The sequence below is a fragment of the Halichoerus grypus genome, chromosome 1, assembly GCF_964656455.1.
Source record: "Halichoerus grypus chromosome 1, mHalGry1.hap1.1, whole genome shotgun sequence".
Taxonomy (NCBI): Eukaryota; Metazoa; Chordata; class Mammalia; order Carnivora; family Phocidae; genus Halichoerus; species Halichoerus grypus.
Genome location: NC_135712.1, coordinates 108,914,245 through 108,937,629, shown reverse-complemented (window position 1 = coordinate 108,937,629; position 23,385 = coordinate 108,914,245). Strand labels below are relative to the sequence as shown.

Below are 23,385 nucleotides of genomic sequence, written 5' to 3'. Positions count from 1 at the left end.
AGGATTTGTTGCTGAGGGCCCGAGGGAAGCAAGGAGAGAATTGCAAAGCCAGCCTGGGATTCACGGAAGGTGAGGTGAGGAAGCCCGCAGTCTGGGAACTAGTCTTGGCCCTCAGTAGGCTAAGAGCAGCATAAAAAATTAGAAAAACAAACTTTCTTCTCACATTGCTAGGGCAGTGATTTGTTCAAAGTGTTCCTATGATCAAGTTGTTGTCCGTCTCATGGCCCTTTATGACTTTTCTGTCTTTCTTTCTGCCAGGAAGCACTTAACACGTGCCAGGTAATTTTACCATTTGCCAGCTCTTGGGAATCTGTGAGGAGCAAGGCCTGGCGAAGCCCTAGCCTCCTTACCATCTGCCTGGCACATGGTGAGCACTCAGGGTTTATTGAATTTAATTGAATTGTTTCATTTACTACACTTTTTTTCCCCCAAAAGTGTGAGGGTTTTTTTTTTTTCCCACATCTACCCCCCCACCCCCACCCCACCAACTAAACTAGACTGTGAGTACCTTGAAGAAATCTTAATAATTTCTGGGTATCCCCGGTGCCAAGCACAACTCTTGGCATATAATCAGTGCCCAATAAATATTTGTTAAATGAATTAAGAAGCAAGAGCCAGCATACCAATGCCTATGTTAAGATATTAGAATTAATTTATGACTGTACTGCTCAGTTTCCACACTATTGGACAAGGCATAGAGGGCGAAAAAGAGAAAAACATGTGTATGTGAATCTCCCACCATTTATTAATGCAACAAAAGTTGTTCTTTCTCAGAAGTCCTTTAGGACACCTGTTGAGAAATGGTGTGAAGGTGATTTCTGGAAAGAGAGAGGTAACAAGGAATAAGAGGGGCCGACAAGATCCAGAAAGAACCCAACAATGGAATGAGAAAACAGAGGGACATAGATGATCATAGAAGCCCAAAGAAAGAATGCCAAATACAAAATGAGTAGAGAGATAAAATAGACATTCAGGAAAGGAAAAATCAACCTTGCTATTGGCATTTTCAGAAATTTGTTTGCCTTTAGGAACCAGTAAGGCAATGGCCATATTTTCAGATGCTTTTTTTCTACATAGACAGAGTCAGCAGGTAGAAATGTTTGCATTATGGTACATAAAGAGTTACACTATAACATTTACACTATAAGACCTATTAGATACTATTTTTAAAAGATTACAGGGGATTCTGGGCTAAGCCACAACACACAATTTTATGAGATGGTAGAAAGCATTTCATAATATTACATATAATTATACACTATAAACATGCATAGGTAATACGTCCACTTTGGCTTCTTGGCTACCTGTTTCATATTTATTGTTGTTTATTTTTAAATTTTTTTTTAAGATTTTATTTATTTCTTTGTCAGAGAGAGAGACCACAAGCAGGGGGAGCAGCAGGCAGAGGGAGATGGGGAAGCAGGCTTGCCACCACCGAGCAGGGAGCCTGATGCGGGACTTGATCCCAGGACGTTGGGATCATGACCTGAGCTAAAGGCAGATGCTTAATGACTGAGCCACCCAGGCACCCTTTGTTTCTTTAGGGTGTATTTCCTGGGCTGGAATTGCTGTGTCATAGAAAATTTTCTTTTTCAGCCTTTCCAGATAATACCAAGTTACTTCCCAAAATGACTGCCTTAATTCACACTCCTGAGTTCTTACATCTTTATATAGCATTATGTCACATAAATTTTTGCTTGCTTATTTTGTAATAACTCTGTTAGCAAATAGAGGAAGATTGCTTCTCAGTGTCCCAAATAAGAAAGGAAAATTCAAATTGTATGTCATTCATCTTTTTTTTTTTTTTAAGATTTTATTTATTTGTCAGAGAGAGAGCACAAGCGCACAAGCAGGAGAACCAGCAGACAGAGGCAGAAGAAGCAGGCTCCCCGCTCAGCAGGGAGCCCGATGCAGGACTTGATCCCAGCGCCCTGGGATCATGACCTGAGCCGAAGGCAGACACTTAACCGACTGAGCCACCCAGGCGTCCCTGTATTTATTTTTGTAACTGCTTTATTTATTAAAAGACCATTATTGTATATTTTCTTTTCCTTAGTGACAGTTCTTATTAAAAAAATGTGTATATCCCAGGTAGAATGTCAATATACTACATATTAGACACATTAATTCAGGATCTGGGATATAGGTTGTGAAACACTACACTGTGGGTCAGGAGTCTTGGCCCCTCATTAGCTGGGAAGTTTTGGTCAAGGGTCAATTGTCCAGTCCCCATAACCTCATGTGATAAATGAAAGTTCAAATGAATGACATGAGAGATGTCATTTGTTTTATAAAGTTATACTATGAGATTAAGTGGGAAAGAAAACAGAACACAAAATTGCATATATAGTAAGTACAATGTCAGCTATGTAAAAAATGTGTTGAGAAAAACCTGGAAGAATATAAACTATAGTATGACCAGTGACTATCTCTGGGAATTGGAATCACTGCTGATTTATATAAAAAATATTCTATTTTCAGTAATTTTGAATTTTCTATACTGTGTTGACTTCAAGAAAGAAAGAAAGTGTGTGCAAGTGTGTGTGTATGCACACAGACACACACACCCCTCCCAAATATCTCACTTCCCTCAAGGCATGGAGGTGGTCACCTTACAGATTCTCTTCAGTTCTCAGATGTAAGATTCTAATGTTCACTGTATCTCACTGTTAAGGGTTTTCTGCTGGCCTCCAGCCATTTGCTGCCCCTTGCCCTCCTGGCAGAGCCCACTCTTTTTGGTGCAACTCCTGCATTCTGTTCTGGGACTAGACCATTAGCCTCCACACTAGCAGTCAAGAGAGTACTCTAGTTATATCTGTGAAAACCAAATCTGGATCGTGTGCCATCCCCCACCTCTAATATAACCAAACACTTGGCTAGTTTCCACTGACCACAAGTCTAATGACTGCAGTTGTACATTTTGAGTGTGATTAATTTGATTAGGATTCATTGTTTTTCTCACTTGACTGTAGGCTCCTTGAAGTTAGGTGTCCTGTTTGTTTTTATTCACCATTGGACTTCTAGCTCTAGTGTGAAATCGGGATTCAAGGCTCAAGACCTCTAGTTCCCACTCCTTTGAATGGTCTTTCCGCCAGTGTTCTGCCTCTCCTTGAGGACTCTGCTGATCTCGGACTACCTCAGTCCTTGACCATGCCCTTGAACACACACCCTCCCTCCCCAGTCCCGCTAACCTGCTTTCTCCTATTTCACAGCGCTTACTGCCATCTGAAATTGCTTCCCATGTTTACCTGTTTCTTTATATTTATGCTTTCCTTGTGTAGTGCCTGGCTCCTCCTAGCAGCCTGTAAATTCCTTGAGGGAAGTGTTTGGGCTGTGCTCCTATCTCAAACTCTACTACCCAGAACAGGACTTAGCACAGTGGATGCTCAATAAACATTTGTGAAATACGGAACAGAGTGATTATGTGAAAAGTATTTTCTGATAGGAAGAAGGAAGGAAGAATGGGGAAAGTGGGAAGAAGAAGAAAAAAGGAAAGAAAAAATAGAGGAATAAAGAACTATACTGAAAATCTTGGGTGGCCCTTCTTTACATTAAACTTGGGGAACGTTTATGTCTATATTAGAGTTTCTTGTTGCCCCCGGTGTTTTTAAGAAAAACAATGACAATAAATGGCCCGGGAGAGTCAGAAGACATTGATGCCAGTTCTGTTCTGTCACGGTGCCAATTTACTTATACAATGTTTTCTGGTCTAACAAAGGAACAGGGCCAGATAGTCTCCAACACTCCATTCCCAACTAAAATTCTGTGGTTCTAAACTTTTAATTCTGAAATGTATGTTTTATATTGCCCTATTGCCAGATGTCAAAATAATTATATTGATTTAGATTCAAGTTTTAGTTAAAATAGCTTGAGATATGTCCAAATATTTGTAACTCAGTTTTAATCTTTATAAACATTTTAAGACAAATATGTTGATTTTATGTAATATTTTCACACTTAAGCGGTTTATACATTAAGTGGCACAAAAATTATACATACAATGTGTTGTATTACATAGCATATTATATATACATAATACATAATACATAATAGAATATAAGTTATTTATATTTAAATACTGGCTATGATTTTAAAAACTTGGTGTGTGAAATATATAAGGTCCTTGAAGGTAAACTAAAATCATCTGACTCTATCAGTATATTTATTCAGATACCTAAACAAGTTTGAATCCAGGCTATAGAAAAGTGCCTCCCTCCTCCACTGTGGAAGTTAATAGAGACACATTTAATGTATCTGCTTAAAATGGATTCTCCATACAAAAACGTTTCCAACTCTTCCCTGCCTTCCAGAAGCTTCTTCTCTCAACCATATGTATTTAAACATGGACTAGAAAGCCAAAGATCTACATCTGGGTCTGTTTTGGCACTATCCTGCAATGGATTATTTTTATCCTGGTATAATAAAAACAACATTCCTAGATCAGTGATTCAAGACCTTTTCATATTTTGACTTTTAAAAAGCATACCTTCTTGGGATTTTTTTTTTAATTTTTTTTATTTATTTATTTGACAGAGAGACACAGCCAGAGAGGGAACACAAGCAGGGCGAGTGGGAGAGGGAGAAGCAGGCTTCCCGTGGAGCAGGGAGCCCGATGCGGGGCTCGATCCCAGGACCCTGGGATCATGACCTGAGCCGAAGGCAGACGCTTAACGACTGAGCCACCCAGGTGCCCCACCTTCTTGGGATATTTTCATTGAGTTTTTTGTTTGTTTGTTTGTTTGTTTTGCCAGGAAAGCCAAATTACATTTGGGAGGCAGTGAGAACTTATTGAGCTATAAATGTGGTTTGTAGGACAAGGAAGATGACAATTCATACACACACTCACACACTTACAGAGGTGCCTTAAAGACGCCCAGTTGGGTGAAAAAGATAAATGCTACCATTTCCTTTATCTGTATTATTGGTAAACCAGCTAGTTGATATTATCTCTAAAAACCATACTCCTTAACTGCATTTCTATTGGGATTCACTGGTATAATTAAAACTTGAATGGTCTGAAATATTTCAGGAACCTGCAGTGAACATTCTTTCCTTTATCTGAAAATGTAGTTTTATTTCATCTGAAATTGTTTTCTCTAATTTCCCTCCCCACCCACAAATGACCTTCTTTTTGTACTTATGGATCTACTCACTCATGAGCCCATGAACTGTAAGTACACTTCACAGAAGCAAAAGAAACCATACTGCTCATGCTTTCCTGGCACTGAGGGAATATCAGTGGTATTCTAAATGGGAAACTATTTACTTTTTATGACTAATGATTTTTTAATAATTTCCATAATTTAAAATGCAGTCAGAATGCTACTGGTAGCTGAAAGCTGGCAACATGATTTAATATTTTTAACATATGATCTGGTGTTTGTTACAGTGCTTCAAAATTTTCAGTGTCATTACTCATGTTATAGTATTATCAATAATAATAAATTAAGCTAAATCCGTGGCAAACTAGTTTTATATCACAATTTATTTTGATTCATTTTTTAATCCTAGATTGACCATTATTTTATAGGAGCTTTTCTTAAGCATCCCTTTTTCTTTTATCTAATATAAGATAACATTTTTTTTTCTCTTCTTTGTCATTTACGAGGATGTTTATTTTACTGTTTCCAACATTCAAGGGTCTTTCTTGTATTTCTTTGTAATCTGTTCGGTGGAGCAGAAAATCTGTCTCAGTTTCAATTTCTCTTTTGTTCCAGAACTTCCCCCCTCCTCCAGTGCTGAAGTGGAAAAATAATTTCCCCTCTTGCACCATACACAGGTTCAAAGTCCTGCTTTTCACCACGTTGCTCCAAACAGCAAACTTTCTAACCCACAAGAAAAAAGAACACCAAAGTTCTAACTTGGAAGTCTACAAGGGTCTGAGAACAATTGAAAATAAATTCCTACAACGGGGATTAGGCCTTAGCGGTTCATTGGACATTCTGAGAGGTGCGTGGAAGCCGGCTAGGGCACCAACCTGCTAGCAGACGCATAGGTGGCCCAGCTCAGAAGTCAGGGTCCGTTGTCATGGAGAATGAAAGGCAAATTGAAGACATTAAAAGGCAAGTAGCAAACAATCCAGTAGGCTAAGCCAGGGATTTGGGAGCTTCCCAAGGTTCCTCCCTTCCTCATTCCCTGCATGAGTCATTTTTCCAGTCTGTCCACACCCATTCACCCTTCTTCTATGGGCCACCACCCCACACTCCCATTCACCCTCAAGCTGCTGCCACAGGATCTTTCTGAAATACAAGTCCAAACTCTACCTATCCCCTTGCTGTGTAAACTCTTCCAGTTCATCATGGTTTTCAGACTAAAGCTGAGGCTCCTTGGATTAAAACAGACCGACTTTTAGCTCATCTCCTGCCACTCCCCTACACTTATCCTTCCCTCACTTCTAACAGGAAAGTTGGCAGGTCCGTTGTATTTGCCATGCTCTTTTCTCCCACTTGACCAGACTCAACTCCCTTTCCATCTTGTTAATTGCTATACACTTTTCAAGGCACCTGTTGAAAGTAACTCCTCCAGGAAGCCTTCCCTAACCCTCCTCAGGCGCCCTTTGGCTTGCCAACACCATTTTAGCATTTATCCCTGAGGCAGAGTTAATTGGTTTATTTGTCTTTCCCCTAGCAGGAGTATTATCCTCTAGGGTAGGGGCTGTGTTACCCATTCTCGTATCTCTGGCATAGCAGGCGTTCGATGTAGTTGTTGAAATGAATGCTGAATTAAGAAAAAGGCATTCCTCATAGCTACTAATTGGCAGATAGAGAACGCCCATTCCTGTTCTCTGAGAAAGTGTCAGTGTCCTTTTTAGTTTGCTTCGACTGTGTGTGCACTTGGGTACTTTTCAATGATTAACACTGAGAAGTAGGGCCATTAATTAATTTATTTGTTATGGAAGGGAGCAGTGCACAATATTAACTGTTTTGTGGATCTAGCCAAGGGTCAGAACTCAAGTCTGTTATTAATGCCTCTTACTCCTGAACTTTAGCACCTTTCACGATGTTTTCCCTTTTCCTTCTTAAGCCGGCGCCACCCTCTTTAACACAACAAAGTTGTAGGAGGAACATGGCACCATATCCACCATTTCATTCCAAATTGTGTCCAAAACATGGAACCAATGTTTTAAATTAGAATCATTATTGAACAAGTTATCAAAATTCCTTAAATTCAAAGGAAATTCTGCCCCCAAATCTCCAAAACATTATCACATCACTTTAGTCCAGAATTCTTTCCATTCAAAGTGAAGCCAAGTTGCATCTTATAACACCCAATGAATTATGATTTGGGGCTGTGGTTTGTTTTGCTCCAACAATAATATGACCTAGTTGCCTTGGAATATTCCAGTATTTCAGAAAATGGTATTTTATTTTCAGAGAAGGGTCTCTGCTTCCTATAAATCATGTAATGCAGAGTTGGGAAGAAAGGGGATTTTACATTCCAAATATTACTTACAAGCTAGACTGGAAGCTGCAGTGGGAGTTTTTGTGCTTGTGTGACAATCAGTTTTACTAAAGAACTGCAAAACTGTGGACACCCTGTTACTTGAGAAAGAGACACACTGGCAGTCTTGCAGATGTTTTTCCCGCCTGTGAGCCATCCAGGTTCAAAAACGGTGTGGTGCATTTTAAGGCGGCAGCCCCATCAGATCCCTGCCGTTTTCTGCCCATCTGATTCTCACCTTCAACCTAACCTTGCCGGCTTCCTTACAAAAAGCCTCATCCGCCGGCCTCTTTAAAAAACGAACCTATGTGTCCGCCCGGCTGGTCGGAAGGAGCAGAAAGTAGTAGGGGTGCGTCCCATTCGCACTATAGCTCGGCTGTTATAATGTTGAACGTGTAAGATGGAAGATACCACCGGTTGGCTGCGGGGATGCACCTCGCCAGCGCCGGCTCCGGTTTCCTTGTGCTCCCGGCGCCGACCCGCGAGCGGCAACGACCACCCCTTGCGGACTTTGTTCGGTTGAGGGGCGCCAGTGCGGCCCGGGCGAGGGCGGGAGGGCGGCGGAAAGTTGGAGAGCGTTTTTTCGCCGCCGCGTGCGTCCGGGAGCTCGACGAGTCCGCCCCGGGCTTCCTGGTGGGGCTGGGCTGGCGGGGGAGGGGCCGCGCAGCAGCAGCGGAAACCAGACCTCGGCGATAAGAGGCTGCACAGCGACATGCAACAGTCTTTTCACTGCAGCTGAATGAGTTGTGGCGCTCACAATGCTCCCGTGACCGGGAACTGACAAGTTCAATTTTAAATCGCGGGCCTCTTGGAATCATGACTCCCACAATGCCTTGGGCACTCGGTCGGCAGTCGGGCTGCCTCTGAAAAAAAAATGTGAGAGGTAAGTTTCCATTTTCACAGTTTCCTTGCGCTGCTCTGCTGCTCTGCATTGTTTGTACTCTTTCGGGGCTGTACATGGCTGAAGGAGGAAGTGAGAGGAGGCTTTGGCCGGCTGCGTCTCGTAGCGGCAGGGGCTGGCTCGCCACGGTGGATGGTTTCCTATCGCACACCAACTCGAGCTAGGGGGAGAGCGGGAGGTTGCAGCTGCAGCCCAGCGCCGAGCAGCCCTTCCCCGGGCGCTGCGGACACTGTCAGAGGGCAGCCAGCTTCCAGTTTGGCAGCCTAGACAGAGAGAGAAAGAGAGAGAGAGAGAGAAAGAGGGGGGAAATGAAAGAAACAGGTGCGTGGAAGTGTACTTACAACTTAATGACCTTCGTCAGGCGAAGATGCGAGTCCATCAGACGCGAGCCACGGTTTCTCCCAAGAGATCCCGCATCCCTGGCCCCGGGGCTGCCGTCCAGCCCGGTTTTCATCTGGGCCAAATATGTGCACGCAAAGGTTAATTCTCTGCCTGCTACCCATAAATTACGCATGACATGTTTAGCTGGGCTTCCTTATATGGAGAGTGCTGTATTTCAGTCCAGTTTGCCTTTTGCCAAGTTTACAGGGCGGAAGACGCCCTGCATGAGAGGGCTCCTCTCTCTCTCTCTCTCTCTCTCTTTTTTTTCTTCATCGTTTTGTAGTGCGTCACTCAAAAACTGTAAGAAAAGTAAGTATAGACGCTCTCTGGGTGGAGCCGCAGTTGGTTGATTGAATTGCTTTCATGAAAGGTTGAAAAGAATGGAAAGTAGTTAGTACTTGGGTTCTGGTTTTTAGACAAAAGCAGGACAAATATGTGCCCCCCCACCCCTGCACTTTTTTTTTTTTTTTTAAACGGAGCCGGAATCTGTTATTGGTAGTAATGTGTCATGTGAGAATACTTTGATTCCAGAGCCTGTAACACGAGCAGGTATATGGTGGAGCTTATGCTTGCCCCTCTCACAGCACTTTACAACTACAGGGGTGTTGCTAGAAGAGTAATTGTGTTCTTAAGTCTCTCCCCGGCCGGGAGAATATACGGCTGCTGGGATTTGGTGGTGTATTTCCGTGGAGTGTGCTTCCCTAGGATTAAGACGGAGTAAGAAGCTGCCAGACAGGTTATTGCCACTGTCTTTACTTTGTGTGCCCACCAGCGCGGGCGATAGCAAATGGATGGTAAACTCTGTCGTACTCTGAGGAATTTCTTAAACAAATTAATAAACCGAGAGAGAAGTCATAATTAATGCCTCTGGATTTGCAGGCCCTCTGCAAGGCGCTTTGAAATACTACACCAGTGGACACGATGTTCCTCCCTCCTGGGTTTGAACACGGTGTCTGTTTATCCACAGAGGTATTTAGGACCTAACTATTCTATACCAGCATAAGTGATCCACTCCATGTTATCTGTGTGCGTTCCTGAGAGCGTTGGTGTTTCTCCTTGTCGTGCTGTTGAGATAAACTATTATCATTAAGGCAGGTTAAAATGAAAGTTCAACGACTGTAGAATTCATCTTAAGAATATTTAGTTTCAATACTAGAACGTCTTAGATGTAGAGTTATAGCCAGAGACACCGAATAAAGTTATTTTGTAGCCTGAGAAAGCACATTGTGGTCACTTATATCTTTGCTTTCTTAAAGTTGGTGACAACTACAGCTCAAAACTGTTTTTTAGGAAACCTACAGTGTTCTGATTTTCATCCATTTGCATGGGGGTGAATTTTTTTTTTTTTTTTTTGTAGGCCTTCTTTCAAAATGTAGACATTAGTTTTTAGTTTTATTTGTTTAATGGGGGGTTTCTTCAGTGAGGACTACAAAAGTTGCCTTTTGTGTTTTAGGGAACAGGTTGGGTCAGCACCAGAAAACCTGTTCATCCATCCGTCTATAATTACAGTGTCACTTAAGACATAATAATTGGGTTTTATTATTACTAAGAGACTCAGAAAAGCTCACATGGGCCTAGTTTAATTTTTTCTCATGTAACTAAGAACAAATTTGTGTGCAGACACACATCAAGTGTGATACTCTATGCAGCCATGCCAATGGAGAATCCAAAGTGTTTTATGGTTTAAAATATTATTGCTTGTGTTTACGTTTCCACATTTGAGACAAACTTAGACTCCAAGTTGAATTCATTAAATTTTGTTTCCAACATTCTGTTCTTCCTCTGGGCACAGAATTCCTATGAAATGAAGCACTGGGTTCTGTTCTAGATCAAGAAAAGAATATCCCAAGGTTTCTCCTGGGGTCGGTGGGGGCAGGGAGTAAAATCATTTTCTCATTGAGTAAGGGTGTGTTACTTTATCATATAAAATTTCTTATTTTCATCGTAAGCAAAAAAAATCGCCCTTGCATTTATCACTGTTGCGGTTCATTAGGCCTGTATTTGATATATCTATTTATGGAAACTGAGAGAGAATAGCCTTGCTGCACCTTCTGGTTTTCTGCTTGGTGAGGAGGATGCACAGGTTAGAGAACATCCCAGATCTCACTTAGAAGAAGCTGAAGAGAATAGGTCACTGGGGTGGAGGAAGTGGAGGAAGAAAGTGAAATGTATTCACTTAAATGTTTGTCTTAATATAAAATCCCAGCGGCAATACTGATTATACAGGATGTTACATAGGAAGATTTTGAAGTGGTGGCCTTTTAGGCCAAAAAGCTTCATGTTTTTGAAAATCTAGAATGTGCCGTCCAGCGCAGAAGCCACTAGCCACATGGGGCTGTTGAGCATTTGAAATGTGACTACTTAAGTATAAAATACATTCTAGATTTGGAAAACTTTGTAGGAAGGGAAGAATGTAAAACATCTGATTAATATTTTTATATGGATTATATGTTGCAATGCTAATATTTTGGATATATTGGTTTCAGTAGACTATACTGTTAGATTAATTTCACCTGCTTCTTTTCCCTTTTTAAAAATATGACTACTAGAACACCTAAAATGACCAATGTGGCTTGTATTGTATTTCCATTGGGTAGTGCTGTTCTAGAATAAAGCAGGGAAGCAGCATTCTAAGAGAAAGCTGAAAGAGTTTGCTGGTTAAAATATGATAAAATTGACTTTTATTTTTACAAGCTAAAGAAGTTATACATAGAAGTACCTTGTCTTTCTTATCCATTGTAACCAAAATTTGAGAAAACACACTACCTAACATCTATTTTTATTTCCTCAAAACTACTATTTAGTTTAGAGATTTAATGGTGAGGTAGTAATAAGAGAGAAAAGGCTTATAATTAGGGGATGAGTTTTAACACCTCTCAAAGGCCAGAATAGAGTATGATTGCTACTTAGGAACATTTTAGAGACACTATAGTTATCATTGTCCTGAAGTTTCCAAACATAAACGAGTCACTAAAATTTATTTTAAAATACAGTTTTTGGTAAATAGCAATTATCCTCAAATGCTTAATATGTATTTTCCTTTCCTATGACTTTCCTTCCTTAGAAAATAGAAACATCAAGTAAATCCAAACAAACTCCTGACCACATGTTAATCAAAGATTAATAAATTCACAAGAATGAGATTTTCACTTGTAGGCTATGAGGCCTTGTTTTGAATGTTAAGAAAGGTAAAAATAGGTTTTTGTGGTAGTATGGTTTTTGAAAGATTTCTATACACGGAGATAATTGTCTTTATAATTTGAACACATTCTTGAGAAAGCATCTGACTAGCAAACAAAGCACAATGGCATGGGTCCTGGAAACATTCCCCTCAGATATTTTCATAACCAAAGTACATTTTGCCATACACAGTGAGTGTTACGCTGAAAAAATGCAGTTCTTTTCTACCCATATAAAGCATGCTTACTTTTACTTCCTTGAAGGCTGCTAAGGATATAGGACAGGGTGGATATAGTGGGTTCTTTTTTGGGGGGAGGGCAGGTTTTATAGAGGAGCTTGGAAGAGTGACCTCCTGGCTAGGTGCCATCTTGAATCTGTCTCCCGCTGTATGAGGCGTAACCGCCATTAGTGTCCATGCATGTATGGAGTGTGAGGGGGAGCACTGATCGCCATTAACTTCGTGTATAATTTCTGATGAGTCATGGAGCGTATTCGCTAATGGTTAGAGAACTATTGATTGCAAAGCAGAGAATTCAAGAAGAGCTATTGACATATGGCATTAAGTGTCTCTAGACATATTTTATATTTTTAGATGAGATAGGGAAATTGATTTTTATGTAGTGTTTTTCATATTATAAAGATATATATTTATGTAAACATTTCAGCTATATCCTTGAAAAAACACTTCACAAATACATGGTTACAGTGTTTTACGTGTTATTATTATTAGGTTTTAATGACCCTGGTACATCTCTTACAGATAATTATTCACATTTTCCAGGAGGCGTCTTAACACATGTGTCTGTGACATCCATAAAAATGAAGAATCTTTAAAGCATTTATGTTACAGTATTAGACATTACGTATTTGGCACTTTCCCCACTGTTTTTGAGATCCTACTCAGGTTTCTGTGATTATCCTTTGTTAAAACAGTTCAAGATATATTAATCTCGTGATGATATACAGCCGTATTGGATAGAGTGAAGAATTCCTTTTCCACTGAGATCAACTCTTTTTTAGAAAGGTGAAGATGTTTCTGAGATAACTTATGCTTCCAGTAGTGTATATGCTCCCAAGGAAAAACTGTCGTCTCTTTGGACATTGTTTTAAGAAATTGAGAATTATATCGTCTATATACCCAAAGAGGTGAATAAGACTTGATAAGGGTAATACTCCCATGAAATGTGGACAAAATTTTTATGTAAGTGTTTGTGTGAAGGCTGAGTGTTCCCAAGACAATGCTAATTTATTCAGATAATCTGGATGTTAAATAATGCCATATTATTAAAAAGAATTGTGCTAAATATCATAATCTAAAGGCTGATGTCTATGCAGATATCAAGTCCGTTCCAGTCCTTCTCTAGCTGATATTTCTTCCTCCAAAGGATTTTTAAGAGAAACTTATGGTTGTTTTTTTTTGTTTTTTGTTTTTTAAAGATTTTATTTATTTGATAGAGAGAGAGACAGTGAGAGAAGGAACACAAGCAGGGGGAATAGGAGACGGGGAAGCAGACTTCCTGCTGAACAGGGAGCCCAATGCGGGGCTCGATCCCAGGACCCTGGGATCATGACCTGAGCCGAAGGCAGACACTTAACAACTGAGCCACCCAGGTGCCCCAAAACTTATGTTTAAAACTGGGTTTTCTTTATATTCTCAATTTTAAAACAGTTTGGGAGGTATTAACTAAGAATGAACTTGTTTTAAAGAGCTAACAAGACCCGAAGATCATGGGAACAAGTTTAATCATATGAAATAAACATTACATTGCTGATTTGAGATATTCTATTTTGTAATGTTATTTTTAAGTGTATACATACTAGAGCAAAAATAGCAAGCTAGGCTCAGTGAAATCTACCAAACTTAATCAAAATATACCTGGTCTTCAAAGAAGTGGTAGTCTGGTAGCAGAAGTGAGAGTTTTGAAAATAACTGTAAAGTAGAAAGTGGTATTTCATAAACAGTGGCTTGGTAACATGGTTTGGAAGTACAGATAAAGAAAGATAAGTTTCTGACCAATACATGTAATAAAGGGAACAGTCTTAATGCATAAATAATGGAAAACAAAAGCTATTCTTTATTTTTCAACCGTGCAAAAATAGTATTCTGTTAAGCCAGCATTAATTATATCTATTCAGTGATATTTCCATATTTTTCATACATTTATATTTAACATCCAGGGACAGGATTTTTGTATGTGTTCAATTTCATTTCTTTAGTTCATTTCTCTAGTAGAAAGATATAGATTTCCACATGTCCTGTACTAGAATATCGATAGTTTTTGCCCTCAGTTTTACTGTTGAATACCATAATGTATCACCTTTTGAAGTCACCAGATAGTTACAGATGTGTCAGAAGACCCGAGTGGGTAAGGAAGTTGAACAGTGAGCATAGGGAATTTGCCAAAGACTAGATTGAAAGTAAACTGACAATTACAATGACGTTGTTTGCTAAAAATCTATATATTAATGTTAAGCAGTGGAAATAATACTAAAATATATTTAAAAAACAGTGATTTCATTTTGGGAAAAGAAACATATAATACATAATGAACAGCAATGGAGAAGTATATATTAGCAGGAGATTTTAATCAGAAACAGCCAGACTATCAAATTTAACATGACACTGAGTAAAAGAAAAGTGGAGAAATGAGAACAGAAGGTACAGACACAGGTAGAAGTGTCCCAGTTGTGAATACACTTTTGTGGGTTTTCAAAAATAATAACTATTTTAAGTACATGTAGTTGGTGGAAGACTTAGCAACATTGTCTATACTTTTTGTATTTATGTTCCTACCCTGCTAACATCTGTCTACAGTGATTGTGACTGAATAGACTCTTCCAGAAGATGCCAGAAAGTATGGTAACAATAATATATGCAGTGGGAGTGTGAGGAAATATAAACAGTGAGACTTTACAGTTTAATAGTCAAAACACATCATAAGCATGTTAAATAGCAGGGATGCCAAAATAAGGCAGTTTGCAGTTCTTATTTAGAACATCATTAAAGACATTTTCTGAACTTGATTTAGTATTAGAACTTACAGACCATTCAGAGCTTATTGCATCCAAAATCTGTACTCCTATATCTAGCAATCTGTTTACCAGCATTGTTGAGGATAGTAGTAATGACACATTCACATTTTACTTGTTTCTATCTTCTCTGATTACAAGAAAAGAATTACCTTTACAATGACCTTTTAACACTCCATGTGGATGGATAGCTCTTATCCTACCCGAAAGATAGTCTGGGCCCGGGTGGTGATAGTCAAGTTAGGTGACCGAAAGAAAGGAAGGCATAGGGCTGGCCGGGGCAGAAAAGTTGGTGGGAAAAGCTCTGAGTCATTCGCTGGACTTGCAACTCAGTATTCCCAAGCCAAAAGCCCCCTCATTGATATTTGTATTTACTAAGTTTTAGTTTCAAAAAAGCTGTGTTATGAAAAGACACATCATTTCCTTTAAATAGTTTCTAAATTTGTTTTGAAAGTCCAGTGTTTGCTGCAGTGTAAGTAGAACAACAAAGACAGACCTCAGTGAGGGGTAATTTTTGAAAAGTGGAATACTCAGCAAATGTAAGAGGTGATATCAGTTTTATTATTATCAGTTTAAAATTATTGTATCTGTATATATTTATTGCATTTTTGTCTGTATCTTGAAAGGAAAGACTTTGCTGGGGGTTGGCACAGACAAGCTTCACAATGTGTAGACTTTATCAGACCAGATCTGACTAGGTATGTGGCCTGGGGAAAACTATTTACTCTTTCTAATCCCTAAGTTCTGTATCTGTGAAATGATAAACATAAGTAGTTATTAATAATAGAAATTCTAGGGGCACCTGGGTGGCACAGTTGGTTAAGCATCTAACTCTTAGTTTTTGGCTTAGGTCATGATCTCAGGGTTCTGGGATTGAGCCCCGGAGTTGGGCTCTGTGCTCAGTGCAGAGTCTGCTTGATATTCTCTCTCCCTCTCCCTCTGCCCCTCCTGCTCATATTCTCTCTCTCTCTCTTCCTCAACTAAATAAATCTTAAAAAAATAACAGAAGTTCGACTTGCTATATATTTCTTTATAAAAATATCTCATTTAATCTTTTTTTTAACAGCTGTGAAATGGGCCCTATGACCTTTATCTTCAAGATTAAGTAGCATGACTAGAAATCTCTTTGTCATTTGTAGAATTATGAGGCTTGTTTTTTGCCTTTATTCAAATGTCCATGTTTTTAAGCAATTTTTTGTCTTGCCTCCAATGATATATAAAGAATAGTAATGAGGACAAGAACTATAATGATGATTACTAACATTTTGGACTGTTTTTAATATGCTAGGGTAGGGGTTATGAATTAATTCATGGATTCCCCAGAACAACCCTGTGAGATGAGTACTATTAGTATATCAGCTTCACAGATGGGAAAACTGAGGCACTGATAAGGTAATTGTCCAAAATTAACTTAACTAAGAAGTAGCACAAGATGGAGTTGAACCAGGGTAGTCCAGTTCTAGAACCCATGCTTGTACATAAAAGAATAAAAACAGATTAAAAAAAATGCTTGTGTTAGGCGCATAGAGGAGATCGGGACCATAAACATTTGTAATACTCTTAGCAGAGTCACACTTCTACAGCATTTAGAAAGTAAGAGGATAGAGAGAAAAGCCATGGGGGTAGGTGGCCAGCATATAAGGTAGGAAGAAGGAAGGAATCAGGTGGGAGAGGAGATTGGTACTGCACTTTGGGGAGCATTGAGGAGCAGGTGGTATAAGTTTGATACACAGTGGAGAACATGAGACATTTGGTTAGGCCCGTATTTTAGTGACAATTTATAGAGGAAGGATACGACACATACAGGATAAAGTAGAGATTGTAGGAAAGAGATGAGGGAAATGCCAGGGAATGAAAAGGAAGACATATATGCTGGGGGGAAAGTGACAGGTGTAGGGTCCACAGGATGTAGCAATTGATTAGATGTGGACATGAAAGACAATGGGAAGTATTAAAAATAATTTTAAAAATACAGTAATTTTTTAAACTTCTCATCAAAAATTTCTCATGTAAAAAACTTAATCTTTAATGTTAATTCTGTTCATTACATTGCTACTTGCGTGCTCTTTTAGGATAAAGAACTATGGGGTGCCTTGGTGGCCCAGTTGGTTAAGCGTCTGCCTTTGGCTTAGGTCATGATCCCAAGGTTCTGGGATCCCGTCCCACATCAGGCTTCCTGCTCAGCAGGGAGTCTGCCTCTCCCTCTGCCCCTCCCCCTGCTCATTCTCTCGCTCTCTCTCTCTCTCTCTCTCTCTCTCTCTCGCTTTCACTCGCTCTCTCTCAAATAAATAAAATCTTAAAAAAAGGATAAAGAAGTCTATTTTAAAATATCAGTAAGAGGGGCGCCTGGGTGGCTCAGTCGTTAAGCGTCTGCCTTCGGCTCAGGTCATGATCCCAGGGTCCTGGGATCGAGCCCGGCATCAGGCTCCCTGCTCTGCGGAAAGCCTGCTTCTCCCTCTCCCACTCCCCCTGCTTGTGTTCCCTCTCTCGCTGTGTCTCTCTCTGTCAAATAAATAAATAAAATCTTTAAAATAAAATATCAGTAAAACACTTAAAATTGTGTTTTGTCAGGAGCTATATATAACTCAATTAAGTAGAAGATGCATGTTAAATTCTTAAAACATTTCATTTCTGTGTCCAGCTCTTTTAAAGAAAGCACAGGATCTGATGAACTGTAGAAGGTTGCCAAATTCTTCATCCCAAATTGGTAATTCTGAAATAAGCATAATTTCTTCTTTAGGGATATATTGTTATTTGCTAAGAAATGTTTCTGTGTTGGCCAGGCAGTTCTGGTTCCCTTATTAAGGGAACAGCGGTGTCCCCTATCCTCTGTGATAAACCAGGGGGCGCATAGATACATGATAAAGCGAGTTTGCAATGTGCTCAATGTGACTGACATTTATGCTTCTCAGACCTTGCTATTTTAGGGAAGGTATCAGGATAACTGTGATAAGTCTTTTCCCTGGAAATAAAACCCCTTAACAATCAGACACTCTTATAAACAGAATGATGTACATATGGGAATAAATAAGCAGTTACCTTAACAGTTTCCTGGTGTCGTGAGGATAGTTCTAGTTCAAACGGAATAGAAAGCTTGGTAGCAATACTCACGGGCCTTTTTGCTTAAGGTCCTTACATGCTTTTTACAAGTAAATGGCTTAACAGAGTTTAAGCAGAAGATGTCAGAGCAGTGATAGATTATGTTGTATTTAACATGCATAGAAAAATTCCCATGAAATCAAGACAGTTTCCAAGAAAATGATTCTATTTATAAATATTTACCACTTATTATTCATTTAGATGGTCTATATCCATGAAAAATAATAAATATTGCACTGTTTATGTCTTTATAACATGTTTATATAGAGCTAGAGAAAATAATGTTAACAGTGCTTTATTTCGCCTTTTGTTTATATGCCTTTTAGTATTATGTCAGAGTCACACTTAGGACATGGCTTTTTCTATTATTAGATTTTCTTTTTTCCTTATCAGATTTTTGCCTTGTGCTATAAAGATATGGTAAGATCTGTTTTGTTGTATTGTTAAGGTAATATTCAGAAGTGTTCATTTTTTAAGTAAGTAGATTAAATAGTGTTAAAATTAGAAATTCTTCTTTGCTTTCTCTATTCATTGGGCTAATATTAACTAGACAAATTTACTCCAAATTATTTTTGAGCCATTATTTGAATTTCATTGCTCAGACATTTCAGGGAAGGCCGCATTGTCAACTTAGTGGCATTCAGATGAGGTGTTTGGTTTTAAATACCCCATCCAGAAGACTTGAAGAGATCTGATGAGCATAGCAGAAGTGAACAACAGGGAATACAAGCAAATCTGTGACCCAGGTGTAGAGTCTCTCTGAGGTATTGCATGACCTTTCCAAAAAGTAATTTGAAATGTCCAGAACATTTGAGATTATTGAAAAAATACATCCTTCAAGCATAATTCTGCATAATGCTTTCTGGGGGATCACATTTACTGAAAATTGCATGTAGGAAGTCACTCAGAGAAATATATTTTTGAGGAGTGAATTTTAAAAAGTAAATATTGTTTTGGGAGCAATTAATATAGGAAGAAATTATTGTGTCTGTTTCTCAGTAATGGATTAAAGTTTGCGAAGTGCTGAGGTGTTTTCACGTAAAAAGTTATTTTACTATGTTAACATAAGGCAATACAGGGGAATCAATTCATCCTTTGTGTTCTGCTAAATAACCAATTAACAAGCATATTTTGAGCACCTGTTAGAGTTAAGGGATCATAGTAGGTCAGGAGAGGGGATCCAAAGGAGAATTATGTTGTTTCTCTTCGTTGGCCTATAATTGACCTGGAGGGAAAGACATGAAAGGTGGATAGTACAACTGAGTATTTTTATTTTATTTTTTTAGAGAGAGAGCGAGAGAGCGCATGCGCAGGCATGTGCGAGCGGTGAGGGGGAGGGGCAGAGCAAGAGGGAGAGAGAGAATCTTAAGCAGCCTCTGGGCTCGGTCTCATGACCCTGAGATCATGACCTGAGCTGAAATCAAAAGTTGGAGGCTTAACCGACCGAACCACCCAGGCGCCCCTACAATTGAGTATTGGTGCTCTACAATTGAGTACCAAAGGAGGAAATTCAAAGAAAGAAGAAAATCCAAAGAAGGAAGTCTGTGGACCGAATAGTCAAGACAAGCTGTATGGAGGAGAAATTTGCCACTCTGTTCAGAATGTGGAGGGAAACGTATGAACAGGGGAGGGAGTAATGAGGCTAGCTGCCATATTTGAGTGTCTTCTCTGTGAAACATTGCCAGCTTACATTCTTTTATGAAAGAAGCACCTCGTAATGGTGTTAGTTAGGGAACATGCCTTTGTGGCAGGAGCCCACTCTCCTGGTAGAGGTGAGGAAACAGAGACTCAGAGAAGTTAACCTACTTGCCTCAAGTCACACAGCTGGTGAGCAGCCAAACTGAACTGAAGCCCAGTCTTTTCTTACTTCACAACAGTGTTCTTTGTTACCCCTTTATGATTCTGCTGGGAATGGGCGGGTATAGTTAGATACAGGGACTTTAAAACTTCACCCACAGCACAACTGACACAGGTCGAGAAGGTATAAATTCAACTTTAAAGGCTGGCAAATAAAATTTTGTCCTTTTGCTTCGACGCTGGCATGGAGTTTGACAAATGCTTGTAACCTTTCTTTCTAAGATTTATAAACCAAACCAAACCAAACCCACTAGGCCTCCTGTCTTCAGCAGATAGGGGAAGGGCTTGCATTCCTGTGACCTGTTACAACATTGCATTTGGGAGGCTCTCAGAGGAAGCTTTGTGAAGTTCCAGAAGATAATGTACTTCACAGCAATAATGTGATGCTATAAAATTTTCACCAAGAAATGATCAGGGTAACTCCAGAATGCGTGCTAAATTCATTTATCTTCCTCATGTGGTTATTTTATGCTTTCATGTTCTATCATATTCACACACCAGTCTGTGTTCTCAGCTACTGTGTGGCATAGCTTACAATCTGAAGAGATAAACTGTTAATTGACAACTTGTTCTGTTGGAAACATGTCACTTTGCTAACAAATTCCTCTCTTCATAGAGCTATTTAGAACACATACCAAATAAAATTATATAATGTCTAGAGAAGGAAAATGGAAGAATCTTATGCCATTGCTTTTGGCCTCAAAGGAAAGCCCTCTTATTTAGCAAATGTCTATTGAGTGCGGTGTCCATGTGCCACCTGTCATGCTCTGTCCTTCAGAGGATAAAGAGGTAAGATATGCCCTGTTCTCAAAGTAGTTTCCAGTGTAGTGATAGAAATATTCACAAGTAATGTACGGGCAAAACAAAGTGGGCACAGGAGCCAAGAATAGGCTGCTTGTGGGCAGAGTGTGGAATTTGCCTAAAACCATCCAGTAGACACATTAACTCTTTACATGCTCTGTATACTAGAGAAAAGACAAAGCCAACCCACAATTTATTTTAATGATGTGATTTCATATTTAAACGGCTTATTTTACTGTTTAAGTGTTTGATAAATAAGCATGACCCAAATGTAGTGTCATCCTAGATTAGACGGGAAAGATTACTTTATTTCTGATGTTAGCACTGTGGGAGAAAGGTGGGGACGCATAATTCATCCGAGGCTTTTTTGTGCTAACTCCTTAATGAGGAGATTAAATCACTCTGAATTGACAGTCTAAGTTTCAGAGCCTGAAACTTTTGTTAACAGAAAAGAAAAATCTGTAAGAGAAAGGTGTGTTGTATTTAACTTTAATGACAAAGGGTTTTAGATAGGCACACTATGCTCTTTTTCCTCCAGCTTTTTCTTTGTGAGCAGGAAATAAAGCTGTATTTTGTAGGCTAGCTTCCAAATTTTGAAATGGTAAAAGTGCAACTGTGTGTATTCTGTAAGACCCCATTCAGCTGGGAAGTGTTCGTCCCTCATTTCCAGGATTTAAGCTGCAGTCTCGGTTAGAAGACTCAGAATTTTTATTTTATTGCTTACCATTATTCATTTTTAATCCTAAACACTTCTTTAAAGCCCACTGCATAAAAAGCTTCACAATAAGATTTTGACTGAAATTTTCAAGAGAAATTAAGGATATACCTTCTGCTTTTCTGAAGTTTATAGCCTAAAGAAAAAGGTCCATTTTTAGTGAAATAATGAAAACAACCCAAACCACAAAAGGACCAGCCTGTTAGCAATCGTAATAATTGTAAAAATAGCAACTTACTTGGTAGGCACTTATTCTTTTCCATATGTGACCATATATGGTTCTTATACAGTGCTTTGAGATTTATGTGGTGCCATCCCTCTCTCTAGTTCACAGGTGAGAAAATGGAGGCTTGGCAAGGTTAAGGTCAGCTAATTTGCCCAGGGGTCACGTAGCACAGTACTGGGAGTGCCGAGATCCTAACCCAGTGGTTTTGCTGTTTGTTTCCATCAGTCTGGTATGAATTAAGTACACAAATACTGACAGCAGTGTTGATTTGAGACCTAATCCAAGTTAGCTCTGAAAAAGACTAAATGAAGAAGGGAAGATGTGAGAGATGGGTTTTCAAGCATTGTGGTCATAAAACAGGAGAGATGATGAAGTAGACTTTGAATTTTCGTGGCTTGGAAAGAAGAGCTTGATCAAATGGTCTACTATGCCTGTGTGGTTTGCATAGTATTAGTTCTACTCACACCTAATACCCTCTGCCCTGGCGCTCACTAAGATCAGCAAAATCTACTTTTAGACTCAAAATCTTTGCCACCTGTGAAGTTTCTGATGTCACTTCTGAATGACATAGCACTCTGCCAATTGCTCAGTTGGATGGCTTTAAGTGGCACATTTTAAGAAGTGTCTTGAGCCCAAAAAGAGTATGGCAAATGTGCTTCTAATTTATTCAGCTGTATTAATGAAGGCATTAGAGAATTCAGTTCATTTCTCTCATCAATAAAATATAGAAATCTGTTGCCAACATTAAAATAATAAAAAAATGTTATTGAGAACTGGCATTCACTTGAAGATTTCTGATTAAACTTTCTCACTTTCCCCTCACATCCCTAGCAGGGTAATTAGAGCATGTGCAGGTGTATGTCTTGTGTGCGTATATGTCTCTTGATCCACCCATCCATCCAGGTATATTCCATAAAGGATTATGAAGTAGTACATGAGTTACAGTTAAAAATAGAATAGAATAACTATATGAAGCTAAGGGATACATTCACCAACTAATGTTAAGGAATTTGCTCTGAAATACTTATTTTACACCATTTTGTGGTTCTCTGCACTGGCAAAGTAGGATTTGTGAAAATATAAACCCTATGTGGAAATAAAATGAAAGATATTCTGATAGACAAGCATCAGTTTGAATACACCATCACTCCAATAGTTTTTAAGGCTTGAGATCAAACAGTTGATAGAGACTGTTATTAAGAATCTTCTGTGTCTTAATGAGTTGATCTCCATTGCTCTTTTCTTCCATGGGTGTTCAACTCTAACCAATTCATACAGCAAGAGTTTTTTGTTTACAAATGACCTGACACTCATGGATTTGAAAAATATTTTCCCTTTATGACCAAGAATTCTCAGGCATATTTTTTAAGAGGAATATTCCATGCTAATATACTAATTTTTTGGCAAGAAAGCGAAGCACTATATTTCAGTCCAATAGTTCTGTGATAAATGAAGTATAATCAAATGTGCAGATTCTGCAACATTCACTTAAATATTAATTTGGGTTCTTTTATATTCTAGGCACTGTGCTAGGCATTGAATACATAATGGTTAGCATAAGCAGATATAATTACAAAAGTGCAATTATAAAATTTAGACATCTCTCAAATTTCATATTGGCCATTGCAGAAATAGTGACATATTATTATAGTTCTTACTGCCTCAAAATTTAAATAATCTTGACAAGTGATTAAAACATTATTTATAGATGTCAATAAATATTTATTTGAAATAAAATAAATAAATGAAACCCCT

General features: G+C 39.0%; 1 protein-coding gene and 1 long non-coding RNA gene across 20 annotated transcripts in view; one reads left to right on the top strand and one right to left on the bottom strand.

Moving 5' to 3' along the window:
• The window catches only part of MBNL1 (muscleblind like splicing regulator 1), a 202,611-nt gene that overhangs the window by 14,095 nt on the left and 165,131 nt on the right, over positions 1 to 23,385 (top strand). For 11 of the 19 annotated variants that reach the window (XR_013446880.1, XR_013446873.1, XM_078070187.1 and 8 more), the window contains exon 1: positions 8,186 to 8,323. The exons of 2 other annotated variants lie outside the window; for them this stretch is intronic. The gene's annotated coding sequence lies outside the window, so the exon portion shown is untranslated. Of the gene's footprint in view, positions 1 to 8,183; positions 8,324 to 8,931; positions 9,032 to 23,385 lie in introns of those variants that run through there. 6 more of the 19 variants (XM_078070185.1, XM_078070192.1, XM_078070176.1 and 3 more) reach the window with 4 other exon arrangements.
• On the bottom strand, positions 7,337 to 8,820 carry LOC144381562 (uncharacterized). Its single transcript, XR_013446919.1, has 2 exons — positions 8,683 to 8,820; positions 7,337 to 8,303 (listed from the first exon to the last, which is right to left on the bottom strand). It is a non-coding gene; the product is annotated as an uncharacterized LOC144381562 (long non-coding RNA).